The sequence below is a fragment of the Salvia splendens genome, chromosome 14, assembly GCF_004379255.2.
Source record: "Salvia splendens isolate huo1 chromosome 14, SspV2, whole genome shotgun sequence".
NCBI lineage: Eukaryota > Viridiplantae > Streptophyta > Magnoliopsida > Lamiales > Lamiaceae > Salvia > Salvia splendens.
This window is the reverse complement of record NC_056045.1, coordinates 3,779,413-3,794,824: the sequence shown is the minus strand read 5'-3', so window position 1 is coordinate 3,794,824 and position 15,412 is coordinate 3,779,413.

The following is a 15,412-nucleotide window of genomic DNA, read 5'->3' as shown; positions in this document are numbered from 1 at the left end:
GGAAAGGAGGTCGAAGTGTATGTTGACGATATAGTCGTCAAAAGCAAAAGCACTTCGGAGTACGAGCACAACCTCAAGTCCACTCTCGACGTGCTCAAGAAAGCCAACCTCAAACTTAATCCCCAAAAGTGTACCTTTTTGGTAGATTCGGGAAAGTTTCTGGGTTGTTGGGTTTCAAAGGACGGACTCAAGGCAAACCCCTCAAAAGTTCAAGTCGTTCAGAACATGGCAATGCCGAAGTCCATACATGACGTGCAAAGGCTAACCGGATGTCTAGCCGCACTGAATCGATTCCTTTCCCAAGCAGCCGAAAAGCAACTGCCGTTCTTCAAGGTGTTGAAAAAGGCACCAAAGTTCGAGTGGGGAGCCGAGCAGAAAAAGGCCTTTGACGAACTCAAAAGTTATCTAGCCGAGCTTCCTATTCTCTCTGCTCCAACCGAAGCCGAAGTAATATTCTTATACTTGGCGGCATCGGATCAAACCATCAGCGCGGTGCTTGTACGAGAAGAAGGCCTAAAGCAGCTTCCCATCTACTTTACAAGCCGAGCATTAAGAGGTCCAGAAACAAGGTATCAACCTCTGGAAAAAATTGCTCTGGCACTAGTAAATGCAGCAAGGAGACTGCGGCCATACTTCTATGCTCACAAGGTATGCGTCTTAACTGATCTGCCACTTCGGCAAGTGTTGACCAAACCAGAAGCATCAGGCAGAATCGCCAAGTGGGCTATAGAGTTGGGAGAGCACACAATTGAATATCTACCTCGGAAAGCCATCAAGGGACAAGCCTTGGCAGATTTTCTTGCAGAAGCAAAGTTCGATCAAGCAATTCCTGTTATTGCCGAACAGAAGAATTCTGCCAATGCCGAACTAGCACAGCCCTTGGAATCCGAAGTAGAGCCGCCGGACTGCTGGAGCGGATTCGTAGATGGAGCTTCAAACAAGATGGGAAGTGGAGCTGGTATTTTACTTGTCGCTCCCGACGGACACGAGGTAACCTACTCACTTCGGTTCCTATTCCCCACTACTAATAATGAAGCCGAGTACGAAGCCCTCCTGGCCGGACTCCAGTTAGCGCAAAGTCTGCTCGTCAAATCTCTCAAAGTCTATTGTGATTCACAAGTCATAGTAAATCACATGTTGGGTACAAGTGAAGCCCGTGACGAGAGAATGAAGAAGTATTTGGACAAAGCGCAAAGCATCAGCCGAAGTTTCTCCTATTTTCGGATAATCCGCATTCCCAGAGCGGAAAATAGCCGAGCAGATACCTTAAGTAAGTTGGCCTCAGATCCGAACTCAAAGGCGGAAGAATTAATGCATCGAAGCATTGATGAAGCCGAGGTACATTCAGTATCCAGCTCGCCGAACTGGATGACGCCGATCTTGCAGTATCTGGATCAAGGACAATTGCCCGAGGATAAGAGAGAAGCTCGGAAGATCACATGCCGAGCACTTCGGTACGAACTTCATGAAGGAGTCCTCTTTAGAAAGTCTTACCTCCAGCCGTTATTGCGGTGCGTAGGACCAGAAGAGACGGACTACATCCTCAGAGAAGTTCATGAAGGATCGTGCGGTAGCCACATCGGAGCCAGAGCTTTAGCTAAAAAAGTTCTGAGATGGGGATATTATTGGCCAACCATGGTACAAGAGGCAATGCAGCTCGTCAAGAAGTGTACGAAGTGCCAAATTCATGCAAATGTCCCAAGGATGCCGCAGACCGATCTATACACTATGCAAAGCCTTTGGCCTTTCATGCAATGGGGCATAGACATAGTGGGACCACTTCCTCAAGCTCCTCGGCAAATGAAATTCCTTATCGTTGCCGTGGACTACTTCACGAAGTGGGTGGAGGCTGAACCATTAGCTACGATAACGAGCTCAAAGGCATTGGACTTCGTCTGGAAGAACATAGTGTGCCGATTTGGCATACCCCACATCCTCATCTCGGATAATGGGACTCAGTTCACCGACAAGACGTTCAAGAATTGGTGCCAAGAGCTGAACATTCAACAGCGGTTCACTTCGGTCTCCCATCCCCAAGCAAACGGACAAACGGAAGTAACGAACCGGATTCTGGTGAAAGGGTTAAAAGCTCGGTTAGAACAAGCCAAAGGACAATGGGTAGAAAATCTCCCTCAAGTCCTGTGGTCCTACCGAACTACACCCAAAACCTCCAACGGTGAAACCCCGTATAGTCTGGTGTACGGCACTGAAGCCGTAATTCCGGTGGAGATCGGCGTACCCAGTCCCCGAACTCTAAATTTCTCCTCAGAAATGAATGACGACGGACTGAGAGCCGAACTAGATCTCGCCGAAGAAAGAAGAGAATTGGCGTGCATAAAAGCAGCCAAGTATAAGGAGCAAGTAGCCCGGTATTATAACCAAAGGGTGAAAAAGCTTCAATTTCAAGTGGGAGATCTCGTCTTGAGAAACAACGAAGTAAGCCGAGCAGAAAAGCTGGGCAAACTCGAACCCACATGGGAGGGTCCGTATCGGGTGTCAGAAGTCCTCGGCAAAGGGTCTTATAAATTGACTCACATGTCAGGAGAACAAGTACCCCGAACATGGCACGTCTCCAACCTCAAGAAGTTCCACTTGTAAGAGACAAAGTCCGGTCAGTCTGTCTTGTGTCTAGTTCGGTCATAGGGGTACATGTTTTTATTTGTTTGTCTAGTTCGGTCATAGGGGTACATGTTTTTATTTGTTTGTTTTTACTTGTACTTTTTACTTGTCGTTTTATAAAAAGTTTAAAGTTTTTTTTCTTTCGTCTTTTTCATTTTTTCCTATGTGTTTTGTCTTTATGTGCTTGTCGTCTCTTACAAATGGTACCAAGGTATATCGTTCTTTAAAGACTGATCCCCTTTTTAGATCGATTATTAAAGACTATTGTGAGTCCAAGCTTCTAAGGAGGATATAAGACCACAAGTCAGCTTAACAAGCAGTCCGTCTGAAACGAACTGCAATAAGCCAACGATTGTGAGTCCAAGCTTCCAAGGAGGATACAAGACCGCAATTCAGCTTAACAAGCACTTCGTCTGAAACGAACTGCAATAAGGGAAAGTCCGATCCACGCGATAAACCTCGCCGAATTAGGACGACCAAGTTCGGTCAAAGAAGTTTACCTCATAAGACCGGGGACGACCATGTCTGGTCAAAGAGGTTTACTGCATAAGACCACTTCGGTTAACTGGGAAAGTCCGATCCACGCGATAAAACTCGCCGAATTAGGACAAGGGAAAGTTCGATCCCGGCGACAAAAATCGCCAAATTAGAACACAAACCAAGTCTGGTCAAAGATGTTTATTTCATCAGACCAAAGACGAGTCCGGTCAAAGATGTTTATTTCATCAGACCAAAGACGAGTCCGGTCAAAGATGTTTATTTCATCAGACCAAAGACGAGTCCGGTCAAAGATGTTTATTTCATCAGACCAAAGACAAGTACGATGAAATTTTTTCGCTAAGCTGTAAATACAGTGTTAGAAGCGAAAACAAAATTTCATTTTTCAAATCTTGTTCGGCATACAACTCCGCTACCCTACAAAATGGCGTTACGCTATTACAAAGGACTATTCTACTGTCCAGGGTTGCTGAAGTTAAGCCACCTATCTGCAAAATCCTCTGGAAGCCGAGTTCGGTTGTTCCGAGCAGACGAAGAATAAGCAGGTCGACGAGATGCTATCCTCGACCCAACGCCTCTTCCCCGAGCCCGAGAAGTCCTAACACCTCGGCGATGAAGAGTCTCTGCAATAATCATCTGCTGATCTTGCTCACTCATAGTCACAACTCCTCGGCGAGTTTCAGTCCGTCCCTGTCTTGACGATTCCGGTTGCTCCTGAGCCCGTTCTCGTCTTGACGTTTCCGGCTGTTCCGGAGTTCGTTGTTGACTGGAAGTAGGATTTTGAACAAGGGAACCAGAGGCTTGATCTGGAGTGCGAGCATCTGTTGGCACGATATGCCGAAGGAATCTTTCTATGGAGGGGCGCCGAGAAAGAACAATGTCGTACCGAGAAGCCCAGCGCCGTAATGATTTCACAACTTGTTGGCAAGCCGAGCTCTCCAGCGCATTGTTCCTCCGGAGTAGATGATATTCCTCCCACAGTTCGTCAACTCGACTCTGAACATCTGATATGGTCATTCCCCCGCGCACACGGATGTAATCCTCGTACGCAGTCCTCTCAGCAATGGTCGTATTCAGCTCGGCCTCCAGATCCTTCTTATCGGACTCTAAGTCCTTATTATCGGCCTCCAGCTTCACTAAACGAGCCAGAAGCTCGTCATTCTTCGTCTGATCGGCTATAGCTCTTTTCTCAGCTTCGTCTAAAGCCGAAGAGTACAGCCGTTTCCAGTGAAGTAACTCCATCTCCTTGAGTACAAAGCAGCTATGTTAGTTCGGCAGCTGTACCGAGCAGATAGTAAAATACAACAGGAATAAAGGCGAGTACGAAAAGCTATACGAAGACAAGTGTAGAGAATTTTTCATTCACAAGGAAAATTTTTTACACTAGGAGGGCTTCAAGGCCATTTTACAAGGAAGAAACTAGACTAAGAGAAGGGGGACGAAATCATACTTCGCCAGCTTCGTCTCCGGCTCCTTGGTCTGGTTCAGCTTCTTTCTCCTGAACTACCTCAGCCCCGGCCTCGTCTCCTGCCGGCCTCGCCTCCGCCTCCTGATCGGCCTCCTTCTCCGGATGCCCGGCCCGCTCGACTTCGGCCTCCAGCTCCAGCGGCTCGGCCTCACCCTCTCCGTTGTAAGTCGAAGCGGGTGAAACGGGTCCCACGGAGGCAAAGATAGCCTCCAGGTTCTCGTCCCGATCAGCTCGACAACTCCGGACTCGGTCTGCAGAAAGCAGGACCGAGGATGAAGCGAGCTCCTCAAGGAGCGGCAGATTCCGAAGCCGAGCTGCTATCTCTCGGCTGTACAGAGGCAGCACGACGTCGGCCCCCTGCTCGCCCTTATCGGCAATTAGCCTTACCAGGCTACCGACAAAGGCCGAGAACTGGCTGCTCAAAAAGAGTTTCTCCGTGTAAACACGGAGAGCCTCCCCTTGGGCAACCACGGCAGCAGCATCGCTCCGCTTCGTCTGCTCTCGCTGGATGACGAGCTGGTTTTTGGCAAACTGAGCTTCATCCTGGGCCGAAATCCTAGCAGCTCTGGCCTTCTCAAAGTTAGCCTCAGCCTGTTCGGCCCGATGACAAGCAGCCGCCAACTTCCTCTGCATCTCGGCATAGTCATTGGACGCTTTGGAGAGTTCGACGGCGACGAGCTTGGAGAGCATATCGTTCCTCTGAAAATGGATAAAGAAAAAAGTCAACAAAGGGGCCACAAAAAATACAGAAAAAAAAAGCAAGGCCAGAAAATCAAGAAGAGAGTTCACCTCGGCGAAGTCCGTGGGCCATAAAAACGGCTCACAGATATGTTCCGAAGGAGGCGCCAAGACCACATCTTTCTCTGGCACTCTCGGGGGCTTCTGGGCCCTCCCCTTCCCCTTTGCCGAAGTCGACTCCGGCTTCTTCGGATCCGAAGAGGTTTTTTGCCTTTTCGGAGTCCTCTCGGCATCAGACGCCGAGCTGGTCGTTTTCGGCCTCTCCGGCTCCTTGGACTCCGAAGATTTTCGGGTAGCCTTACTCAGCATGTACACTGCCAAAAAGCAAGAAAGCAAAGTCAGGTTTTCTTCGTTAAAGCAGTAGAGCATAAAGATAAAGAGAAATCCTCACCCTCGGCCTCTTCGTCCGAAGACGAGATGTCGAACACGACGTCGCCCTTGACGAGCTCAGACTCCGGGTATTGTTTCCTAACTATGGGAATCTTGTTGAGCTCGCCATCGAGCTCGTCCAACGGTTCAGGCCGAGGGTGACGGATAACGGACTCCGGCCCTCTCCAGGGAAAACTAGGAGTCGCGGTCCTATCATAGTAGAAGAAGCGATTTTGCCACTTCGGCCACTTCGTTTTACAAAAGGCCCTAAAGGGCTGTAAAGGGATCAAGTAAAACCAAGACCCCTTTCTCTTAAATTGAAAGAATTTAAGGATCGCCTTCAAAGACAAATCCCTTCCTAACCTACGGAGTTCGGCAGCGAAGGCCGACAAGTGCCTCCAAGAGTTCGGAGTCACTTGGCCTAAAGGAAGCTGAAAAAAATCTAGTAAATCTATAGAGGCAGAAGGGAGGGGGAAACGAAGCCCGCATTCTAAGCAGGCCTCGTACACGGTGGCGTACCCCTCCGGCGGGGAGTCAGCCCTATGATCACCGTCAGGTACCACCGCCTTCCCCCCAGGAAAAAAGTATTTTTCGGGTAGGGATATCACAGTATCCTTACTCAAAATACTAGGGAAATACTCTACGGTCTTCTCCCCGGACTCTTTCCGGCCAGAAGACCCCTTATCCCCTTTCCTACCGCTACCCGACTCCGAAGAAGAAGAAGACATTTTTCTTACTTTTTGAAGATGAAGAAAGTCTGAAGAAGCTCTTGAAAGCGGAAGAAAATTTCTCGAAAAAGAGAGAGTATAGAAGACGCAACAGCAAAAGTGTTCAAATGAGGAAAAAGGAGCATACTTATCAGATTCGGGAAAGATTTCGAGATCGTTGCGCCGTTTCGAATCCCACCTTTTCAGGATTCAACGGCCGGATTTTACTGTCGCATTTAATGCAGGCACGCGCAAGGCACGTCCCCTGACGTCAGCCTCCCCCTTACCATTATCCAGAATGCCGAAGTGACTCACCTCGCCGAAGTGATTCACTTCGCTTTTCGGGGGGGGGTAGTGATGGGGTACGAACTAAACCCTAATGGCAAGCCCAATAACAGTGACGGCCCATCAGCCCAGAGCCCAAGAAAGAGTATCTATTCGGCACCATAGAGTTCGGCACGACCAAAGAGTTCGGACTCAGCCTACAGCTCGGTAAAAGCCGACCAGTCAAGCTCTCCTCTCAGATCGGCAAGAGTTGATCGGTAAAGTCCAGCAGTTCGGTCTCAGCATTCGACCGAACTAGGAGTTAGTGGACTCATGAAAGGCCTCCACGACCTCCACTATACCCACGATCTATTTAGTGGTATGAAGCAGTTATTGAGCAGTTATTGCTCACCCACGATCTTGTTAGTGGGGCTGCAAACCACGATCTTAGTTCAATGTATAAATAGAACTTAGATCAGATAGAAAAGGGTTAAGCTCTCTAGAGATAAAATCATATAGCAAGGCTGTGTTGTAAGCTGTAATCCCAGATCAAGCAATACAATCTTGCCCTCCCTTCTTCCCGTGGACGTAGATTTACTTCAGTAAATCGAACCACGTAAATTCACCGTGTCGTAATTTATTTTTACGAGCATTTCTCATCATCAATAATTCGCGGATTCATCACACATGTAATTAGGATTTGAAGAAGTGGAGTTTGGTTGAGATATAGTGTGAGAGTTCATTTGCTCCCCATTAGGATTACATTTTGAGTTATGGAGTTAGGAATTTGATGATTGTTGTGTGAGTTTTGTTGTAGTCAAATGTGTAATCATGCCTAAAGAGTTGACAATCTATATAAGCTCATGTGATTGTAATGAGGAAAAGCAATCGTGCATCCACATGTATTGTAAGTATATTTACTTTTTTGTGGATTACTATATAATATAATTGAGCCTCACCTAATAATTTATCAAGTAAATTTATGTTGCGGTATCTTATTCCTATTATAAGTATATTATTAATAATTAAAGGGTAAATGCTTCTAAAATCGTGAACTTTCATAATAGTTTGGTATTTCCCATAAACTTTAAAAGTTGCGTCAAAAAGCATGAACTTTGTCAGGTTGTGCAAATTTCCCAAACGACCCGACCCGGTAGTTTTCCGGCATAAACTTATCTTATGTGGCAGCTGGAAGCGTGACTAGGCAGTCGGAACACAAAACTACGTCGTTTTGTGTTTTGCGAATAAAAAATTTTTAAAAAATTAATTTTTGCTGCATCCCTTAAATTAAATAAATCTCCCTTAATTATGTCTAAAATTTGCAAACGTAAGAGAACCCATCTCATGCGGATGCCAATTCAGCTCAGGGGAGAAAATCATCGCTTGGAAATCATCACCATCATCCCTGATGAGCGTCGGCTGTTTCGTGAGCCATTGTGGGTGGAATTCGACGCTGGAGAGCGTGGCGGCGGGGTGCCGGTGGTGGCGATGGCGCAGGCGATGGATCAGGTGACGAATGCGAAGCTGGTGGAGGATTCGTGAAGGTGTGGAGTGAGGGCTGTGAAGGGGGAGATTGTGGAGGCAGATGAGATCGTGCGGTGCTTAGAGATGGTGATGGACGGTGGAGATGAGAGTAGGGAGATGAGGAAAAACGCTAAGAAATGGAGGGATTTGGCGAGGGAGGCTGTTGACGACGGTGGAAGCTCTCAAGTCAATCTTAAGATGTTCGCTGAGCAGAAGAAATTTGATGTTTAATTTCCTATGTTTGGTTAGGTTAGGGTTTGGGGTTTTTTATGGTATGTGATGATTTAAAAAAATTTAAATCCATGTAATTGTACATATCAGCGTCCACAACATCACCCACGTCAGATACTTACACACGTTAGCACTCTACTTAGCCGGAAAACCCGACTCGAGAAATTGGCACACGGGAGCAAAGTTCATGATTTTTTACGCAACTTTCAAAGTTTACGGGAAATACCAAACTATTATGAAAGTTCACGATTTTAGAAGCAGTTTACCATAATTAAATTTAGAAAAGATTGTTTTGATTCTTACATGTATGACTTATTTTTATTTGAGTAATCAGTATGAGTTTAAAATGATAATGGTTTTTAAATATTTCTAAACACAAAATAAATCATTTATATGGTATCATGTTATTATTAGGCATATTACCAAAAATCTAATTTCCCAATAAGATAACAAACAAGTATAAATATTTTGAAAATTTTCTTAATACGTCACTTCATATTTAAAAATTGAGAAGAAATTTCATGGATAGTTCCATACACTAAATTGTAAATGTATAGAAACTCGAATATGTCCTTTCATATAATGTCACTCTTTCCGCTAATGGCTTTAAAAATTACATATATATATATATATATATATATATATATATATATGGAGATGATCAAAATAAGTATGTGTTTAAATCCAGAAATGCAGACCAAATCTTGGCCCTAGGATTAGATGATCTAATGGTCAATAATTAACCAAAAACACGGAAGGTCATAATTAAGCAATTTTAGGTCATATTATAATATTTGGGTTTAATGTCATGCTAAGATCGTTTTAGGTCATGCTTTGTTAGCATGACCTAAAAATTACCTAATTATGACCTAAAAGTGACCTAATTATGATATTGTTCTGCGTTTCTGTATTTAAATCTAGTTTTGCATAGATCAAAACCATATATATATATATATATATATATATATATATATATATATATATATATATATATATATATATATAGGAGTGTTATTCTCCTATTCATCCATTAGATACTTTATTCTTCTTAATATGAGCCGTTAGATCTCATTCATCAACGGTCCAGATGATCTGCATTATTACACTATAATGGTGCATTATTAGTCGGTGTGCATTATTCAACTGAAAATCTGCATTATTACACTATAATTGTGCATTATTAGTTGGTGTGCATTATTCAACGGAAAATCTGCATTATTAAATGACACGTGGCACTAATCTAACCGTCAGATGACAAAATCGTGGGGCTGAGATTGAGAAGGAAAAAAGAAAAAATATGCAAAAAGGAAATGAATACATCCCTATATAGGGTAGTGTTAAACTCATTTTCTCCCCTTAGATTTAAGTTCCTTCTTAATCTGGACCGTTAGATCTCATTCATCAACGGTCCAGATGATCTGCATTATTACACTATAATGGTGCATTATTAGTCGGTGTGCATTATTCAACTGAAAATCTGCATTATTACACTATAACGATGCATTATTAGTCGGTGTGCATTATTTAACTGAAAATCTGCATTGTATAATCAATCAATCACGAGAGAAAACTTAATAACAAAAATAATTGATCAAACGTGGCATACAAAGAATCGAGAATGATCAGTTCATCTTTTGCATAAAGGAGCCATAATAGACTATAGAACATATACATTTCAGTTGTAAAATTCAAGTTAATTGTGGTTTCATTTTCGACTTACCATGGAGCCATAATAGACTATAGAACATATACGTGATGAAATGATACTCATATTCGCAACGGAGGGAGTATATCATGAAAATGATGATAACCCAATTAATATTATGACAATTGAATTTTATAGTTTCATTTTCGACTTACCATGGATCGATCTATTTGTTTATCTCTTTGTTGCACATGTGGATTTTGATTTGCATTCTGACCTACACGTGCAGGTTGTTTTGAAATCCTCATTTCTTGTTCTATATCGATTTCACAGTTATAATGCATGTCTCCTTTATATATTTTTGGATAACACTTCTCATTTATTAGATCTTTTAAAGGGTGAATAATACATTTCTATATAGTATTAATGTAGATCCAAGTCTACTGAATATCTTTGTTTATCTTTTTATTTTACGTGTGAAAGATCGGGATGCATTCCGGCTCATACGGTGTTACGGTATTAAAACCCAAGATCCATTTCTACAAAGGGTGTAATAAAATATATTGAGTTGGATAGTAATTTATCTCGAGCTAGGTAACACAAATTTATGATTCTTTCTCTTTTGACATTCCTTTTCGCCAAATCAGCGGCAATCAACACTTAAATCTACCAAATAATAATGCCCTTCAGTTAATCTGTTGACTTAGCTATAATCATCATTCCTTAATTTGTCGATCTGTTATACTCCATCTGTCCCATTAAAGATGATCTACTTTCCTTTTGCTTTGTCTCATCCAAGATGACCCATTACTATAAATGGAAACACTTTTATCTCTACTTTATTACATCTCTATTACTTTACTCTCTCTACCTAACACACAAAATAAAACTGCATAAAACTCCGTGCCACCCAAGGAATGGGTCATCTTCCTTGGGACGGAGGGAGTAATATTTAATCTTGGTATACATTTTTATTATTATGAATAAATTTTCTATATCAACCAATATTTTAATTTAGAAACTAAAGCATTCGAAACCCGATACAAACAGCTAATAATTTGCATTGAATATAACATTATATATGATTTTTTTATAGAATATTACGATATAAAACGACTTTTACAACATAATTTTATAATTATGTTACACGGAGAGATAATTAGCATGTTCACAGGGAATTAGTTTTCCGCAATCCCCGTTTTAGGCATCAGCAGTGGGGCGCCCTAAGGAGCGCCCTAAGGCGCGCCCTATGGCGCGACACGTCATCAGTTTTATCCTCCTCCCCCCACTTGCAGTGGGGCGCCCTAAGGCGCGCCCTATGGCGCGCCACATCATCATTAATTTAAATGTTTTCAAATAACAAATAACGAGTAAATAAAAAACGTCTAAATAACAAATGGCGACGCATTAATAAAAAAAAGTTACACCATTCAACTTACAAAAAAAACAACTAAGTCGGTGCAATTCCCAACTTCCGACGCAGCTCATCGATTAACGCCCGGAGATATTCGGCTTCGTCGGGGTCGGTACACTTCTTGAGGGCCTTGTGCGTCTGCAATAACGTCCTCGCCATCGACGCTGTTGCCAACGACTCAAACGCGGTGGCCGTCTGGGTCGGGAGCGTTTCCGGGAACGGAGATGGGTTTGCAGCGGTCGAGGATGAGGTCGCGGCCGCCTTCCCCTTGGCCTTCGCAGCCTTGACGCCGGGAGGACACCGGTGTGACGGAACTCCCTTCATCCACGTACGTCCGGTTGAGGTCAACCGGGTGATTGCCGCTACCGCTGCTCGTGTAATCACCAGCTTCGGTGGTATTCGTCCTCTTCGGCCCACCAGTGTGCAGAATTCCACCTTAGAACTTCTGCTTGTCCCTCAAGAGCGCCCAGATGGCCTCGTGCTTGAAGTCGCCGTACATCGACCGGCACGACAACAGCGCTTTAGCGCGCACGTCGCTCAAGCTCTCGCCGCTCCCCTGTGCCCGCGTGAACTTCTCGAACTCCGCCGCGTACAAGTTCACTTGATCCCAGTGCTTGCGGAGTTGCTCACGTTTGCCCTTGTACGCGGTCGGCGGCTTGGCATCATTGTAAAGGCCGGCGATGCGCTCCCAGTACGCGACCTGCCTCTCGTTGTTCGCGAAAATCGGGTCTTCCGATATATCTACCCTACACCGGGCCAAAATGAGGGGTTTCGTCATCGGTGTAGTTCGTACGGCCGGGGGCGTACTCATCGCAATTTTTGGGAGGCGGCAACTTCTGCGCCCGCTGCCGGTTCCGCTTCTTTTTGGCTGGGGCGGAAGCGGTCGCGGCGGGTTCGGCCGCTGCGGCGTCACGGCGGGAGGGAGCGCTTCGTCGGTTTGGAGACGGCTCCAGACAACCCGTACGATTCCGTACTGAAATCGGGATCGTACTGGGTGTCGGCGTCGAACGAACGATATTTGCCGGGTTCTGTACCCGGCCAACGCGCCTCTCCGCTAAACATAGGACTATTGAGACTTGAATCCATTTCGTAGTAATTATGTAAATGTAATAAGTTTCGAAAGTGAAATCGTGAAATGAAATTACAAATGAACTCTATTTATAAAAAAACGAAACCGCGGCCTATGTCACGCACCCGCAATGGGGCGGACGATGGCGGGCGCGGACGATGCGCGCCATCGGGCGTGCCATCGTCCGCCCCATTGCGTATGGCGATGATTAGTTAATAATAATTGAGTTTTTTTTCCTTTAACTTGATCGTTGGTAATACTTCAATTGATTCTTTTTCTTAGAATTAATACGCCACGGGTTATATATTGACATTGAATTTTTGAATATTTTGGTTACATTTTATGGTTATAGGTAGTTAAATATAAGAACTTTAAGTATATTTGGTTCTAAACATACAATTTAAAGTTATGAATAAATATATGGTATTCATAAACATTATACTTTCTAAGTTTCTCTTTATATATGTGTGTATAAAAATGAAAACCCTTAATTTATTGTGAGGATATAAAATCATAGTGAAGATTTATAATAAATGTACTATATCTCTTAAACCCGCGGAGGCTGAACATTAAGGACAAAAAACGCATTTTTGAATGCTATAAAACGGCTTTCAACACCAAATATTTTTGACTAAACAAATGTATTTAAAAATGTCTCTAAATTTAAAATCAATTCATCAGTACGTATTCTAAATGTATAAGTGATAATTTATCAATGCCGATTATCAATACTTAAAAAGTACTGTCATAGTTTTTATTGGGAAATTTTCATCATTACATTAGAACTAGAGTCAAACATTTCCTAGTTTTCAACGTAATTGGTTTTTATAACTAAATGAATAAAATAAAAGTTTGTTCAATGCTCAAGACTCTAGTCAAACGTATTTCCGATTAATTTATTTATCATGTATCGATATTAGTATTTATAATTTATTTTTCATAGCAAGATAATAGATTATTGGAATGAAATTTTATACTCCATCCGTTCACAAAAAATAGAGCAATTTGTGTATGACACGGATTTTAATGTAGAATTAGTAAAGTAAGAGAGAAGAGAAAAAAGTACTAAGAGATAAGGAGAAAAAATAAAAGTGAAAAGTAGTGTTAGTGGAATAATGTGTAGGGTTATTATTTGTTGAAAACTTTCCATAAATAATTGTGCTCTATTTTTTGTGGACGGATGGAGTAATAAAAATGATTCAAATTAAAAAAATACTATATGTATAAAACTGAGGTCAGTCCAATAATTCGAGAATGGTTGACGTCAAAAGAAAATGAATAAAAATAAGAAAGCAAACGCATATAACCAAAATGAAAAGATATTATGGTTGTAGATGAAAGAGACCACTTAATGTCCTAATATAAACCTCCATACACTATGCTTCCAATTGGGGGTGATCAAATCGTGTGTCTTTCTTAAGTTTCAATAATTATTTCCAAGTTAAGTGTATCTATGTCACTAACCCATCCCCCATTTTTCGAAAAGTCTTAATCGTTGGTCATATATATATTTTGTATCACATATATGGGTTATACTTATTTTTTTTTCATTGTCATCACTCACCAGTGAAAATATTTATTATATACAATTGATTATGTGTACAATTACGATAAATGTGCATTTGATTTATGCAACGCTAAACATTTCCTTTGAATTTAGCATATTATTCCATACAAAGCTGATGAAGGAAATATTATTCTCAAGTCAATTTTGTTGTTCTACTGCATTGACCATTTTTCACATTTTTTTTTCTTTGGTTTCAATTATGCATTGCTTTAGTTGATATTTGTACTTATTAAATAATTTATTGCACCAAATTAGGATATATAATCATTTTGCCTAAATGTAATGCCACTTTTGTTAAATAAAAAAGTTGTTAGAATAAATTCAAGAATATAGTATATAATTTTTAACATTCATTTTGTTTTTCAATTAAGTACTCCCTCCAATTCATAAAATAAGGAAAAAGCTTTATTACACGCAAGTTAAATACCCTTATTTCATACCTCCAAACTTAAAGGTTTTTTCAATATAATTGACTGATTATACTGTTAATTTTCATAATCCATGTTATTTTATGTAATAGTATTAGTCAATTAAATTTATTAGTCCATTATTTTAAATGTCCCATTGGGCTTGGGCCTTTACCTGAAAATTCCCCAATGTTTAGCTGATTATATACATTTGATTTGTTTGATTTTTGTATCCTTTATTTACGGTTAGTTAGAAAATGATGAATTTTTCTTTTCTGATTTTTATAGTTTAATATCGAAATCTTAGATCTATAGCCAAAAATTAATTTTGGATACGAAATTGCAAAATTGCAAAAGAAATGTCATAAACTGTCAAAAATAAAAATAAAAAGCATATCTACCAGTATTTCACTTTTTGTATCCCATTTCTGAAATTATGTTGTTTAAAGTTAAATTTTGTTGTTACTTAATCGTAGAAATTTAGTTCTTTTACACAATTAATTTTTTTTGAAGTTATACTACATGTTTTGTTGATATACACGTTGTTATCTCCATTTTTTAAGGGTTGAATCAGATCCTACCTTTATTTACAGAGAGTACATCTATACCCCTTTATAAATACAAAATTAGTACACTACTGACTAATAATTTGTCAAATAGTCTTGTTTATTTATTTATTGTTTCAATTTGATTAACTTTTGTTTTGTATTTTCTTTTTGTATTATTTAATTCTGTAGATGTATCCGCCCTTTAGTTACATTTTTACTAGTTGTTTTATTTAATTTTTCTTTTGCATTTTCTGTTCCTATATATATCCTCTAAACAAATAGTTTTTCGTCCTTCAAAATTTGTCATGTTTTGACCCACCATAGTTTTAATAAAGGTAATGAAA